This window comes from Thermobia domestica, chromosome 5 (genome assembly GCF_964235325.1).
Source record: "Thermobia domestica chromosome 5, izTheDome1.hap1.1, whole genome shotgun sequence".
NCBI classification, from domain to species: Eukaryota; Metazoa; Arthropoda; class Insecta; order Zygentoma; family Lepismatidae; genus Thermobia; species Thermobia domestica.
Window position 1 is genome coordinate 138,656,867 of NC_137458.1, and position 16,231 is coordinate 138,673,097.

Sequence of the window (16,231 nt, forward strand, 5' to 3'; positions counted from 1 at the left end):
TGAAGCGACCGCGAAGTGTGGGGAAGAAAATGGTCGCAACTTTCTTCTCCAAATCTGGCCATGTTGCAACTGTTCCACTTGAAGAACAAAGGACTGTTACTGCTCAGTGGTACACCACTGTTTGCCTAACAAAAGTGTTCCAGAAGCTTCGGGAACGGCGTCCAAGAACTGGATTGCGTGAGACAACGTGTCCGCACACACTGCCAACATCACAATTCAGTTTTTAGAATCTACGGAGGTCAAACTTGTAACTGGCCCCGTGTGATTTTTTCTGTTCCCCAGGATCAAACATCGCATGCGTGGAAAGAGATTTTGCAGCCCTGAAGAAGCTGTAGTGGCTTACGAGCATGAACTTTTAAAATTTGAAGAAAAAGACTGGCAACACTGCTTCCAAAAGTGGTTTTCGAGGATGCAAAAGTGTGTACAGTATAATGGTGAATACTATGAGAAAATGTAAGTGTTAAATTGATTTTAAATATGTAAGTTATTTCACATCTCAAAACTTTCGTAGTGACCCTCGTAAATGGAGGAATTAAGATCAAAGTTTGATAGCATGACCACAACAGCATAGCAATAAAATAAACGAGGACATAGGTCAGTATGAAAAATGTAAGAAAATTTATAGCTACATTATGGATAATTTTTGGCTTACCCTCGTATGTTAATAAATATTATATATGTACGAGAAATGAAGCTAATTACCTTTCAATTCATTACTCAGTTTTTTGTATCCTTTTCAAATTATACTGATAATACCGATAATTACTACGTTAGCGGATATGCAACCAAATTGTATATCACATTATCGATTGTAGTGTTGGAAATATCAGTTATTTTCCATTTGTTGAATAACGTGAATTATTGGTGCTAAGTGCAATATGTAAAATGAAGTTTAATAATTCTGCAACTAAGACACATTAGATACCTATAGACAATTATGCAATGACTAATTCGTTATTTTTCCTGTAATATTTGTACCTCACACCAGAATTCAGAAAAATATCTTCAAATTAAAAATTACTGGAGGCCTCAAAACAAGTAGTTGTTTGCAGGGGAGCAGGGTCGGATTTACCATTTGCGGGCCCTTTAACGAGTCTGCTGGTTTCAGTTACAGATAGTTAATGTTGAGTTCAATTTCAATGTTGTATTTCAGCTCATAAGAATATATTTTTAAATATATTTACATTATGCATATCTTTATTTCAAAATTTTTGCATAAATTTTAATGAACTTTGATATAGCGATAGAATTTGTGAGATGCATATGTGCACGAATGCTGTTGTGCTAGTTCGTGGGGATATGTACCTGACAACCTTTCATTACCATATCAAAATTCATCAAAACTTATGCAAAAAGTTTTGAAACAAGGATCTGTATAATGTAATGCACTTATTTAAAAAAAAAAATCTGTTTGTGTTAAAATTTGTACATCTGAGTGAGAGGCGTCAAATTCCTTTTTGATTGGGGTAGACAAAACTTGAAATCCGGATTTAGGGAGAGGTGTATAAATCTGGTTTTACCACCACTGCTGATGTACAGTAACTTCCCTCTTGTTACACTTTGGGGCCGACGCTGATTATAAATAAACACAACTCTAAGAGTTCAACATAATTTTTTATATACATATATCATTAACCGTACTGTATATTGTCGTCCTGTGAGTATCATAATGTAAAATTTGACGACAGTATTCCTCAGTATCAGGTTCATCTTGGTTGGTTCCAGATTTCATCAACATTAGATTTACAAGTATATAGCTGTTGTTAAGTTTGTCGAAAATTACACATGAAGATTTATAATTGTGTCTAACCCGATGATGTTTATTGATTGGTGTACCCCCCCCCATATATATATATATATATATATATATATATATATATATAGATAGATAGATAGATAGATAGATAGATAGATAGATAGATATCGAGTTTTCGAAAAATGACCACTGAACATTATTCTACAAAGCAAAATAAAGCCATATATATATTTCGAGTCTTTGTCTGGAGACGTGAATTGCACTATGCTGCAACGTCGCAGATAAATCATAAGGCGCAACTATCCTCTATCAAATACTTACATTAATTCTTCCCAGATGACAATTAAAATCGATAGACGTTGACACTAGCACCACATATTAACGTAACAATCGATGTAGCTGCTTGCTGGATTCGTATGGCAATGTTAATAGTTATAAGTTAATCTGCGACGTTAACACATAGTGGAACTTTCAATTCCCCATAGCGGCTGAAGGAGGCTCCGGAGGATATATCATTATATAGCATCTTCACTTTACTTTGACCTAAAAAAAAAACACTCTGTTGTCTGTGGGCTTCATTTTTAGAACGCTCGATATATATATATATATATATATATATATATATATATTCGAAGCTTTTTCCCGTTAAACGTTAACAATATTGATGAATTTACAAGATTTTTCAGAATGATTGAACGTAAGAAATTCTCCGACAAACCCGTAATTTCATGTTTGTGCAGTTTATGCAGACATTATCTCGCTTATGCTGGGTTTCTCTCACACACCAGCGTCGTTTCAGATTTTGCCAAAGAGGAGAGGGACAAGATATTCCATCGACATAAGAATTCAAAATTGTTTATTACTATAATAGGATACAATCAATTAAAAAGTCTAAAACTATGAAACTCAGGAAGGGGAGTAATTGCCCCTTCCTGCCCTACTCGAATGATGCCTGTGCTCACACACCACAAGGCTGTCGGGTCTTATGTTTCTGACAATAAAAGTAGCCTAATTCTAATTTTGAATAGAATATGTATTATATCTGACAGCCTTGTGCACATGACAAACAAACCCGCTACTAATTTGTTTCATTTCGACTTGAATACATTTGACCGTCAATGCGATGAAAATCTGCAGAAAACAAAAGGAAATGTACACATAGGGAATATATGTATATATACAAAGGAAGCGGAAATATTCTAGTGTTTATTTAGGAAACATGAAAGCAAAATTAGGAATGGCTTGTTAAAAAAGCATTTCCAGTCCTTTTTTGCTCTGCGCACAAATTTCAATCTATATTATTCTTTATATGTGTATTTTTTAAGCCGTGTGATTACTGTAGAAAAAATAGAGATGTTCCCAAATAACCGCAAACCACCTACTCCTCTGCCGATTTGCGCACTGTTGACTTCACAAGGAGAGGGCAAAAAAAGGGAAGAATATATTTGTTTTCAATTAATGCACTGATGTTAAATAAAGCGGCATGGTTTTTTTGTGATTATAATTTATCTATTTTTCTCTCTTTTTTTAACTACTGTCTTTATTTTGCCGTTGGGAAGATATTTTGTGTGTGCATGTGTGTTTGATAGGAAGCTGAAAAGAATGTAAATATATATATATTCGAAATACTATTTGCCATTGACAACCAAATTATTTTGTGTTGATTTTCAGTGCAGAATTTTGTTAACATGAATACTTTATGAAAAACATAAATATATATATTAGTAAATAATCGCAATTCCGGATATTTATCAACACATTTCTGTCGTTTATCGTGCAATATTAAAACAGTTCTGTTACATACGTAGGCCTACTAGCAGCGTAAGTTTCTTCACAGAGGTACGTTGTTTGTTTATTGTAGTAGGGCAATGGATATTCTACGTATCCATCTATTTGTAAACTGTGGCAAATTATAATCTGGTATTGAAAATTTTATTGTTACTACATTGTTCAAGTCTTACATAACAGAAATAATATCTGTAATATACGAGGAGGAGTCACAAAGTTCCCAGAATTTCGTTGTAGCTCTTTATTACAATAATATAAGCACAATATTTACTTGATCGCCTTCAAAGTAGGCACCGTCGGATTCACACACACACTTGGTCCACCGTTTCTGCGATTGCTGAAATATGAAATTTTTGGTAAACCAAAGCCTTAAAAAAAGAACACTGTTTCACTTTCTTACTGTTTTCCTTCTGTAGAGATTTTATTTTCTTTTCAATATTGAAATCACTGATGTAGTATGTTTAAATTATGTTCATATCGTACTTTTAGGAGTGTGAGAAGTCTACAAAAATGTGTCTTGTGTACAACCGTTTCTTTTAACCGTTAAAACTCATAGGCTATAGATCTGCCAAAGGACTTATCTGGTTTGCCATAAGGACCAAACTCTATCACGTGATCAGGTCAAAAGTCAAGTTGCTTCCTAAATTGAATCTGGATATTCCAAATCCAGATGTGAGATACATCAAGCGCGTAACTTCCGCGTGAGGTGCCTTGGTAATTGGAAGAAGGTTCACGTATTTTACCATTATTAATATATTACTCAAACAACTTCCTTTTTAACAATGTTTCATCCATATTTACCTTACGTGCTATGCATAGTTTTTAAGCTGTTCATTATGCCATTGCAATAAGCTCTCAATTAGCCATCTCTTTATTATAGTTTTTGAGATATGTGGATGAATTCATTTTTGTTCATTGCTATTTCATTGTTATTAATGTTACTGTTTTGTGCGGATTTTTGACTATGTTCCATCCATTTTAGAACAATTTGTTTTTAGAATATAAAATCTACATAAGCTCTCCTAGATTTGAGCTAAAATTCAGCCATCTCCCCCAAAGTCTGTTCACATCATTGCAACCGGATAAGCCTTTTCATTGAAGTACGGTTAGACATAGTGCTGAAGATTCATAAAGTGTTATGTTGGAACCAAAGACAACAATTTATTTTTCAAGCTCGTACGTGTACGATTTTGAGAGAGAAAGAGAAAGTTTTGATATGTAAACACTAAACAGCACTACTTATATTTTTTGGTAAAACGGGGAACAGGAAAACACTTAGAATGTAAGTTAAGTACAAGTAGATAAACACTAGTTAAATAATAACACTCCTTGATACAAGGATAGCATGAATTATCGAAGAACCAAGGTGCCCATTCCCCTGAAAAGGATTTAGCATAATCTTCTAATCTTACAATTCTGCTACCCAAAATTTACTATTTTGCCCCCTCCTCCCAATTTGACAAATTGTATGTATATGTTAGCGGCTCGGCGAAACATAATGGTATGTCACATTTTCTAACTTTCATGTAAATTGAGAAAGAAAATTCAACATACCCATGCAATTCAAAAAGACCATGCAATGACACACATCATCCCCTGCCATCTACAAGTATACGTTTCTGAAATTAAACTACCCACATACTCTTCTGTAATTCAATCACAACCTATTCCACCTAATAAGTTAGTCTCCCCGGAAGTGATGCTTACCAACTGAGACGCTCATGTATGTATTATTTTAATTCATTTCAGCCGTTCTCGAGAAAGAAAATACCGGAAGTAATAAATCGGTAAATTATACAACACAAATCGCAAAACTACATTCAACTTTGTATCATATACAGTTAGAAGATGTACTTTGATTTTACACTAAGAAAAAAATTGTAGGTGGCGTACATAAACTGGTAGGTTACATGCGTAATTCCTGTACTTTTCGGACTTAACGTACAGTAAACGCATAACTGAAAACACATATTTTGTATATAAAGTTACGTGTCCAGAAATCCAACAGTAATATAGAAATAACGTTTGTTTTTACATATATTTTCAGAACTATACGAATATATAGAACATGCTTGAAACATTCATTAAGTCTCTTTCAAAAAGGATAGCACACTCAATTTCCAGTAGAACTGTAGATCTCCGAGACACATCTAGGATAATGTCAAAAGTTTCACGCACATATTTTTTCCCTCGTCTTTCGATTGCAAATTCGGTAGTGTTCATTGAACGTACTCATCCAAAATACATTCTAATAAACCCAGTAGGTAGCGTTGGTCATATCCTTCATTTCAGACTACTGATGCAAACTGAACAAACAAATAAAAACGAAAAGAAAAGAAAAAGAAAAAAAGAAAGATAAAATTGAATGAATGCTATTTTACTATTAAACTTATATAAGAAATACCCTATATTAAAAGTCCGAACTGTATCGTAGTGAAAAGTTACAAATGTTCGAAAGGAAAAGTTTATGTTTCTTATAGATGTAGTATGTTTCAAATTTCAACGTGAATAAAACACATTGAATTATACGATGGAAACACTTTTTTTGTCGAACTAGTATAAATAAAATTTTGTTTTCAAATAACCTAAGAGGTTACCATTTTCTAGTCTATTCCGAAGATTTATCTGTTCCGAACATCCAGCATCGATTTCCTCCCTTGCGGATATAACGTAATTTGCACAAAAGGAATGAACAGTCTAGAGCTCAAACAGATCATCGTGTCAGCCCGATGATGTTGGTTAGGATATAGACCACTACTGGGTCGAGGATTCAAATCCGTAGTGACCCGGTAATTCGACTGAGACTCGGTAACCTAGAGGATAAAAAGGAGATTTCACTTATTCTCTTGCGTTTAAACAGTATTTCTATCAGAGATGACCAGGACTGGAGATGTTATCCCCAGAGCACGAAAAACACGACGACGAAGTTCCCAGTTAATTAGATTTTCCAGACCAAGTATATCAGGCTCTTGTACCGTTTTATTTTTGGAACAAGCACACACACATGAAGTGCGTGTTTGTAGGGGAGAGGAGGGGAGAAATGAAAGATGCAAAAACAGGATACGGGAACATCAAGGAAGAGAGAGAGGGGGGACGAATATAAATATGAAACATACTTATCATTAAAGTATATGATATAGAACACACACATTGTTTACTTGAATTATCGCCACTGATGCTTTGTAAGTTCTCCAATAGAAGATGAATCTCTGTTTGCAGCCACAATGTTATCAGCCGAAAAAATCATACTCCTGATGGGAATCGAACCAAGATTTTCCACTTGGGAGTCTAGCACTTTACCACCACACCACCAGTTGCTTTACCCAAACCGTGGTTAACAAATGGTGTAGTGTTTTTTTTTTTCTGTGAACGATAACACGTAAAGTATATACTGCAGATCAATGATGTGTTTCGAATGTCTGGCAATTCCGTCGCCCTTTCCCAACCAACATTCGTAAATCGCTTCTATTACGATACTGGTGTTTGTTTCCACATTCTTAAGTATTGGTATTCCAGTATGATAAGTGGATTCTTCACAATCACTTTGTAAAAAATCAACTTTGGTACGAACAGAATTTGAACCTATGTTAGATAGCTGTGTTATTCATAATGCCATTACGTTACCCCTACACTATCATGACACTTTAAACTACAAGGCAAACATTACTTACTTTCACCTTGAGTTTTGGAAAGAACCGGCTTCTACCTATAAGGTTATTTGAACCAATGTGTATAACGACATTCATTTATTCGACGACCTAGAGAGAAATTAGTGTCCACTTATAAAGGAAATAATATACAATCCAGGAAAAATTACAGAAATACAAACATATGCAGTAATTTCGGCATGGAAGTTCCAAAGTACCAAATAATAATAATAATAATAATAATAATAATAATAATAATAATAATAATAATAATAATAATAATAACCTATATTATAAAATTGAAAGTAACTACATTTGTGGCCCCTAATCTCTTGAACCATACGACCGATCTGGATCAAATTTTCAACATAGATGAGCTTCCGGCCTAAGATGGTATTTATTTATTTACTTTGACGATATAACTTATTTGTGAGGGTGAAGGAGAAGTTAAAAAGAAATAAAATTTGATAACTCTTGAACCAAACGACTAATCTCGATCAAATTTTTAACATAGATGAGGTTCGGACCTGAGATGATTTTTATCATTTCACTTTCACGGGAGAACTTGGGGAGTGGAATGGGAGAGGGAGATATATAGAAATAAATAAACCTTAATGACTCGAACCACCAAATCAATCCCGATCAAATTTTTAACCTAGATTAAGTTCGAACGTGAGATGGTTTCTGTCATATCACTTTGACAGTGGAACTTAAGGGAGGGGAAGGGGAGCGACATTTAGAAAAGAACGAAAAATGGCCCTTATTAGTGGCGAATCTATAAGTTTTGAAGTCGCTGAGATTAACAGTGACACATCTGATGCTGTTTAAATCCAAATTCAGCCCTGGAATTTATAGGAAGGTAAGGCATAAAAATGATCGAAATAACCAATATCAGTTTCGAAAATGAAATGAAATGAAATCTTTAAGTTTTACGTCCCACGATTATGCCGGTTATGCTAAAGGAGACGGTGATGATGAGAGGTGAGTGAAATGGTGGAATGAAGAAAGTGGGAGGAAACGGGAGAACCCCGAGGAAACCCACGAGCATGGTGTTTGTCCACCACAAAGTTCACTTGTTGGAGGCTGGGATCGAACCCGGGACCCCAAGCACTAGAGGTGAACGCTCTACGACCGAGCCACCGCGCCCCAATATCAGTTTCGAATTCAATGTTTTTGGGCTCCTTGAGATCAACAATGACACTGCAAATGCCGCGCTCTACAACATAGGGTGGGGAGGGGATATATGAAACTCAACGAAAATGACCGCTATCAGAGAGCGCTTTAGTGATAGTAGAAGGTAACTGAGTAACAGAACATATTACTATTATTATTATTATTATTATTATTATTATTATTATTATTATTATTATTATTATTATTATTATTATTCACGTACTTTTGAACCTATACGGCGAAATTACTTCAAAATACGTTTTATTTCTGTAATTGTTCCTGGACTGTATGCTATTTCCTTTATTAGTGGGCACTAATTTCTCTCTAGGCTGTCGAATACATGAATTTTGTTGTGCACTTTGGTGCAAATAACCTTATAGGTAGAAGCCGGTTCGTTCCAAAAATCAAGGCGAAAGTTAGTAATATTTGGATTGTAGTTTAAGGTGTCATGGTAGTGTAGGGGTAACGTAATGGCATTATGAATAATACAGCTATCTAATATAGGTTCAAATTCTGTTCGCGCCAAAGTTGATTTTTTACAAAGTGATTGTGAAGAATCCACTTATCATACTGGAATACCAATACTTAAGAATGTGGAAGCAAACACCAGTATCATGATAAAGGCGATTTACGAATGTTGGTTGGGAAAGGGCAAGGGAATTAACAGACATTCGAAACACATCATTGATCTGCAGTATATACTTTACGTGTTATCGTTCACAGAAAGAAACACTACACCATTTGTTGTTTCCAACCTATAATTCAATGTGTTTTATTCATGTTGAAATTTGAAACATGCTACATCTATAAGAAACATAAACTTTTCCTTTCGAACATTTGTAACTTTTCACTACGATACAGTTTGGACTTTTAATATATGGTATTTGTAATAGAAATTTAGCAGTAAAATAGCACTCATTCATTTTCTCTTTCTTTCTTTCATTCTTTTTCTTTTCTTTTCGTTTTAATTTATTTGTTTAGTTTGCATTAGTAATCTGAAATGGAGGATATGTCCAACGCTATCTACTGGGTTTATTAGAATGTATTTTGGATGAGTACGTCCAATAAACACTACCGAATTTGCAATCGAAAGACGAGGGAAAAAATATGTGCGTGAAACTTTTGACATTATCCTAGATGTGTCTCGGAGATCTACAGTTCTACTGGAAATTGAGTGTGCTATCCTTTTTGAAAGAGACTTAATGAATGTTTCAAGCATGCTCTATATATTCGTATAGTTCTGAAAAAATATGTAAAAACAAACGTTATTTCTATACTACTGTTGGATTTCTGGACACGTAACTTTATAAAGTTAGGTTCTTTTCTTACTACGTTTGAATTCCACATTTTTATCTGTTCTTCCTTTTCGTTTCCTTCTTCTATCCTCTTCTCTCAATTTGTCTCTCTCTCTCTCTCTCTGCCTCATCTCTGAATCTCTCTGTAATAGACACCCATTTGTTTCAGCTTTTCATTGTGTGTGTTTCAGTTTCTCTGTACATGAACTTATGAATCTTGTTTCTTCTCGGTTTTGTTATTTCATTTTATCGAAGCTAATAATTTATAGTTTGAAATTAGAATTGGGTTCATGTTGTTAGCTAATTTTAGTATGGGAGAAAAGAAAGGAGGAGAGAGAAGAGGTCTCTTTACTTAACACGATTATGGGATAAGAAGGTGTATATTGGGTGGCCTAACTGCACGGCGTTAGCTGTCGCAATTTTTTTGATGCGAAGTTTACAATATACCGCTGCCCGGAGAACGGATTTTTTTCACTCTACTAAATAGCTTTTTTGTGAGGAAGACCACTTGAATTTCTCACCTGCAGCTTAACCTGGAATCTAGCAGAGATTAAAAACGTAGTTTTAATAAATTCATAATTATAAATAACTTCATTGTGTATGCCGGGAGATAGAAATTTGAATACCAAAGACAGCTAGATGATGATTTACGCCAGGACTAAAAGAAATAAACGAAATCTGGTGATGTTATATTGTAGTAAGTGTTCAATTCCCGGACAAATGCAATGATTTCTCCGTAAAGTCCACTGCGCCGTGATGTTCATTTTCCACCCGAAAGGGTCGTCAATAGATTTTGATTGTTTGTCAGCCTTTGATGTCTAGTCAATGAATTGCGATTATCTCTCTCCCTACGTTCGCTTCCTCCCCCTTTCTCACTCGCTTTGGCATCTTCGTATATTCACATCTATCTACCGCCCGCTCTATCCTCCCAAACCTTATGTGAAAGCAAATAGGAAGTGGATACCTAATAGTGTTGTAACATGCCGTGCGATGATGACTCTCCCTCACCCCCAAAAAAATCGCGTTTGAAATGGTAGCGTTTATTTCAGTTAATCAATAACAAATCTGACCTACTAATTAATTTATCTTAGTAATTCCCAATGAATAAAACACGTTTCGATGATATGCAATTCTTTTTAGTATCAACAGAAGGTACAATGGCTCAATAGGGATCAGTCATCGCTTGTGCAAAGGGTCCTTGGATCGATCCCAATCTATGCGAGTTTGTGATATCTCTTGGTCTCAAGCCGTCTGGGCGCTTTTCGGATTTTTCCGTTTCGTACCACATTTTCATTCAACCAATTATTTCATAATCTTACAGTTTCATTGATCATCCATCTCCTTAAGCCTAATGAGCATTAAATTAAAGATCTTATTTTAATTTATCACCAAGGCTACATAATAACACAGAGAAAAAGTGTATGAGGCGTACGTAAACACATAGATTACATGCGTAAATCCTGTATGTTTTGGACCTTGAAGTATGATTTATAATATTGTCCTTATAGGTGTTCCATCTATATTATTTCCCGTATGACTGTCTATAGGCGGTAAGGATCTCACATACAGATGGACATATATAACATATTGCTGACGTATGTAACATACGTATACGTATGTAATATATGGACGATTGTTAAATGTCAGACATCGTGCAGCTGTATGATATAACATCTAAGCGGAAAGAGGGCAGTACGTTTGTAGCATATGGATAATGTATGCTCCTTACAGATTTCCGTAGTAAACATATGAATCCGTATATTTGTACAGCGGGGGACACTTCTAAATGGTACACCTTAGCCGTAAATCTCCATATGGCTGTACCATTTAGAAGTGTCCCCCGCTGTACAATATACCGCTGTCCAGATAACGGATTTTTGTCAGCAAAGTTTTAACAAAGTTGCATTTTTAACGTAAAGGTGAAATACTAATCAAAAGTGATATAGGTAATAAGTTTTAATTCAAAAACGAATAGATTTAATGTTCAAACATACAAGACCAAGGAGATTTGCGGATATTCGCAAATTTGCATGTGCACACCCACATTAATTTAATTAAAATATTACTTCTATTACGTAAAGAATGTAGAATTAATTTTAAAATAAAATAATTATTTTTGTTCAACCTTTTTAGATTTGAACACGAGCATTAAAACTTCTTTGTATCTGTGTGAGACAGAGGCAAAAGGATAGCTAATACGTTTCAATATAAGCTATTTACATCTACTGACTTCTGCGGAGACTCCGACATTATCTAATTAACAGAATGTTGTACACTCGTTTAGCTAGATCACAAGCCCCACTGATACAAGATATATACCAACAAAAGATCTCCAATTTTGTTCGGTACAAAGTTTATATCTTTGCAACAATGAAGCATGAGTTTTGTCAAAAATTTTACAATAATATTGGTTTTCAAATGGAATTCGTTCTTTCGAATGGAATTCGATCTTTGGAAAATGATCCACAAACAAGTCAACAACATCCCTGTAATTGAAGAACAAAAACATGCTGTCATGCAGATAATTTTCTATTCATTCTTTCTTAACTAACTAGCACCAAGAACAACATGGTTCAAGTAAGTAATAGCTTTATCTCACATGAGGGTCTCTTCGTTGATAATTTATTCTGCTCTAACCAAATAGCTACCATGCTAGTCAAAACAGAATCTAATATCTGCTAGTGCCATTCGAATATGGGATAAATAGTAATTATGAAAGACAGTTGTAAGAGGACGTTATGCGTATAAAACGTGATGTTATTTCAACAAGGGTGTAACAGCAGACAAGAAATTTTAAGGAAAAGAGAATATTAGGTATTATTTACGGTAAACGTCTAGGTTACCTCTAATTTATATAAGTATTTTTCTATTATCTTAAGTAGTCAGCACCGGAAACCGAACCAGGATCTACGTTCATCAGACCACACGCAGTAATCATTCAGTTATGTATAAATACTTGTCAGTATACCATACGTTTTTTTCTTTTATTTTCACAGTTGTAGGAATAAATAAACTTATGAACCACATCTACAACAGGAGAAGATAAATCACAATATCCTATCTGAATTATATTTAGTTTTGCAAGAAGGGGAAAATCAGTGATGTATGTTATATAACCCACAGCGTTTAGTAGGAAGCTTAGCAAATAGACACTCTCATGTGGGTGTCCAAGTGTGATTGTATAGTCTGAATTTTGAGCAGGAGTTCGTTTACAAACGCAAATAGATGGGAACAGCTAGCGCAAATAGAAGAGAGATCTCGATATTTGAATTGTCTATACGATTGTACATTGTAATTTTCGTGGATGCATATGTATGCTTGTATATACGTAAATAGGTAACGTCAGTAGCTGTATGCGAAATGTGTCGGCTCTAGTATTGCATACCGTATGAAACAGAACCAAATAAATTTGATTATATATACGGAATTCACTACCAAATTACATGCACGTTTGTATAACCTAGTTTATTACTTCACTTCTTACTTTTACGCGAAAAGTTGTGATAATCTCATGTATTTATGCATTTATGTGCTTTACATAAATATTTTCATGTTTCTATAGTGTGAAGGGATTTTACAAACTTGATATATTATTCTTGAGCACTTACATACTGCAATTCATACTACATACTATCGTTATTATTATTATTATTATTATTATTATTATTATTATTATTATTATTATTATTAGTCTGTGCGTTTCGAGTACGTGTGCAACACCACAGTTATGAAGGACGATGACTCCGATTCGTGATCGCTTTTAAACCGAGGTTTGAATTCGGTACAGTTGCTGAGCACACGGACCAATATGCAATATTAATTCTCAATATTGGGCGTTTCCTTTCGTTGTCTTTATTCCAAGAGAGTTGGACCACAAGATCACGACACCGGCCCAGGAGGAGTGGTATAGTAATAGGAGGTGCACACTACAACTAAGTACCGTTTTGTTTCGAAAGTATACATTTTTTTCATTTCAGTTGCTGCATCGAACATCTATATCCTTCGCCTCTAAGCAGTGCAGGTTTTGTTTACCAGGTGGCAGCAGTTGAGTAAAAAATGTGAACAAGTTATGTGCCTGAACAAGTAAGGCATGTTTCTGATCCTGCCTTAAAATTTTCATGTTGACCACCAACCTATGATTGAGGTGAGGAAGAAAAAGATGTGTATGCTATATAAAAAACATGTGTGTGTTATATGTGTTGGGGAGAATGCACTCTCTCATTATTGGCCCATTTCAATTGAAGCAATTGCGAAGACTTAAAATCATAGAAAAAACTGTGCCATATTCGACGAAACTGTGCCATATTCGATTTTTTTTTCACAAAAGTTATTATAGAACAATTTATATTTCAATTTTATGGGGAGAGGTTAATTCAGCCATCACATTTGACTCCAAGGAGTAAGGATTATGTAAAAACTTCAATAAACACATACACCATACTGACTCAAAATCGAATTACATTTTTTAAAAAATATCGTAGAATATATTTTCATAATCCTTCTGGGGAGTGGGAAGTAGATTTACTCTGTCGTTCTCCGTTGATTTTAAATCCAAGCAGTGGGAATGATTGTGAAGCCTCAAAACCTATGCGTTATATTCCATCAAAATCTACTAATTTCACAAGAGACATCTTGTATCATATTTTTTTAAAATCGGGTAGTGGACAGTAATCCATCCTACATGACGGGACTAAATTCAACGTTAGTTCTTCACTAATTTTAATACTAAGCACTGGAGATTACTGGAAAATATTCAAAGAAAAGACAGGTAATGTTACTTCAAAGCCGAATGTATTTTATGAACATTATCGTGGAGCTCTAAAACAATTGAGGGAGAGAAACATTGCGTTATTCTTTACTGATTTTTAACTCCATTCAGAAGGGGGTAATTGGAAATCCTTTTAAAAAAGTACAACACGTTATTTTAGAAAAATAGATATTTTTAAACCAAAAATTTATCGTTGAACATATTTTTCAATTAAGCGCTGAGGGACAAATTTAGTGTTATGCTCTTGACGAATTTTAACCCCCAGGCCGTAGGAATATTAATAATACCGTGAAGAAAAAAACTATACCGTACATCAAGTTTGGTCATAATCAAATACCTTTTCGTTGTGTATATTTGAAAATTGTACTGCAAGTATATCTTCAAACTTACAATATAGGGATAAATTTTACCCCATTTGACCACCTTATTCTTGACGAATTACAACCTTAAACAACACGGTTATTTCTGCAAGTGGAAGGATCCGACACTTCAAGTATAACTAAAATTGAATACGTTTTACGAAAGTTATCGCGGAACAGACGGACAGACGAGCAAGCAGACAGATATATAAATACGGGTCGAGTTGAATGGTATAAAAATTTTGTTACGCTCCCTTCAATAATCCTAATATTAGAATAAGAAAACGAATAGTGAATTTTACATTTTATATTATATACCACAGTAAACAACACATTAGGGAGTGCCTAATGAGATGAGCAAGAAACGGTGTACTACGAACTCCTTGAAAAAATTACAATTCAATCTATATTAATGAGTGTAAGAAAGATTTTAAAAAAGATGATACCTACATAATTGTAGACCTGATATCAAAATTAGTAACATTAAATATGTTAATGTATGGTGCGTGATACTTTCACATATTATGGCAAAGAAGTACATTTAATAAGAGATTACTAGTACTCACCACGTTTCCTTTTTATGTGAAATATATAACGTAGCGAAGCAACCTTGCGTGAGGACAGTCGATCTCGTATCTGAAAAAAAGTAAATACATATTATTTAATATACATATATAAACTAATTATGGAGATCAAGATAATGAAATACATTAAGGTCAATTAATGTTTAAGATGTTTTCTTTACCAAAACTATTTTATACATTTACCATGTCTATCTGTGACTATGTTCTCCTCCCAGAAGGAAATAACATTCTTTAGAACTATTTGATGGACCACTATCAATTTTGTCTTTAGAACTATTTGATGGACCACTATCAATTTTGTCTTTAGAACTATTTGATGGACCACTATCAATTTTGTCTTTAGAACTATTTGATGGACCACTATCAATTTTGTCTTTAGAACTATTTGATGGACCACTATCAATTTTGTCTTTAGAACTATTTGATGGACCACTATCAATTTTGTCTTTAGAACTATTTGATGGACCACTATCAATTTTGTCTTTAGAACTATTTGATGGACCACTATCAATTTGGTCTTTAGAACTATTTGATGGACCACTATCAATTTGGTCTTTAGAACTATTTGGTGGACCAAATCTACGAGCAGTTTGTTGACGAAAGTGATTCAGGCCTAACTTGCAAAAATTAACCATTTCCGATTTTAAGTTTGATGACTGTAGAGGAAGAGTGGCAATAGATAGCTACAAGTAGTTTCGTACAATCTGTTGCGCGTTCCAACAATACATTTCGTCTCCATCCTTAACTCTCTACTGAAACCATAAGTGATAAAAGTTCATTTCAATATTGATCTCCCGAGAACCAGTCTTTTGGAATAAATTTAACTTTCTAAGAACATATACTATATTCTCTCTTAACCCT

At 34.3% G+C, this 16,231-nt stretch overlaps 1 protein-coding gene across 1 annotated transcript in view; it reads right to left on the minus strand.

The window, feature by feature from the left end:
* kek2 (leucine-rich repeat, immunoglobulin-like domain-containing kekkon 2 protein) overlaps positions 1-16,231 on the minus strand; it is a 939,728-nt gene that overhangs the window by 531,752 nt on the left and 391,745 nt on the right. Inside the window, exon 2 of the mRNA XM_081759132.1 lies at positions 15,353-15,422. The gene's annotated coding sequence lies outside the window, so the exon portion shown is untranslated. The remainder of the gene's footprint in view (positions 1-15,352; positions 15,423-16,231) is intronic.